Source organism: Mauremys reevesii, linkage group 8 (assembly GCF_016161935.1).
Source record: "Mauremys reevesii isolate NIE-2019 linkage group 8, ASM1616193v1, whole genome shotgun sequence".
NCBI lineage: Eukaryota > Metazoa > Chordata > Testudines > Geoemydidae > Mauremys > Mauremys reevesii.
In genome coordinates, this window is record NC_052630.1 from 11726058 (window position 1) to 11726650 (window position 593).

Below are 593 nucleotides of genomic sequence, written 5' to 3' on the forward strand. Positions count from 1 at the left end.
ACTGCTACATTTAGAGAGATTATGGACAATTTCTTTAGTATGTTTCAAATGCCTCTTGTTTAGCATAGTCCCTACGTTAGCTCACAAATAATTTGAATTATAAGGGCAAGAAGGATGATCTGGCAGTTAAAGCACTGGCCTTGGAGACAAGAGCATGGGGATCTAATCTCAGGTTTGCCAAAAATTTTCCAGAAAGCCTCAGGCTCTTAAATCTCTCTGCCTGTCAGCTTCCCCATCTGTAAAATGGAAATGCACAATAATATCTAAATCAATCAATATTTATAAGGCATGTTGTGGTCCTTAAATAAATAATAATCATAATACTCAGCTCTTATCTAGTGCTTTTCATCAGTAGATCTCAAAGCGCTTTACAAAGCAGGTTAGTATTGTAATCTCCATTTTACAGATGGGGAAACTGAGGCACAGAGCAGTGAAGTGACTTGCTTTAGGTTACCCAGCAGGCTAGTCACAGAGTTGAGACTAAAACCCACATCTTCTGAATCCCAGGCAAGCAGTCTATCCATCAATCCACACTGCCTCTTATCAAAGGTACTGCATTAGTGTGCAGTATTATTATAAGGAGACACTCTATA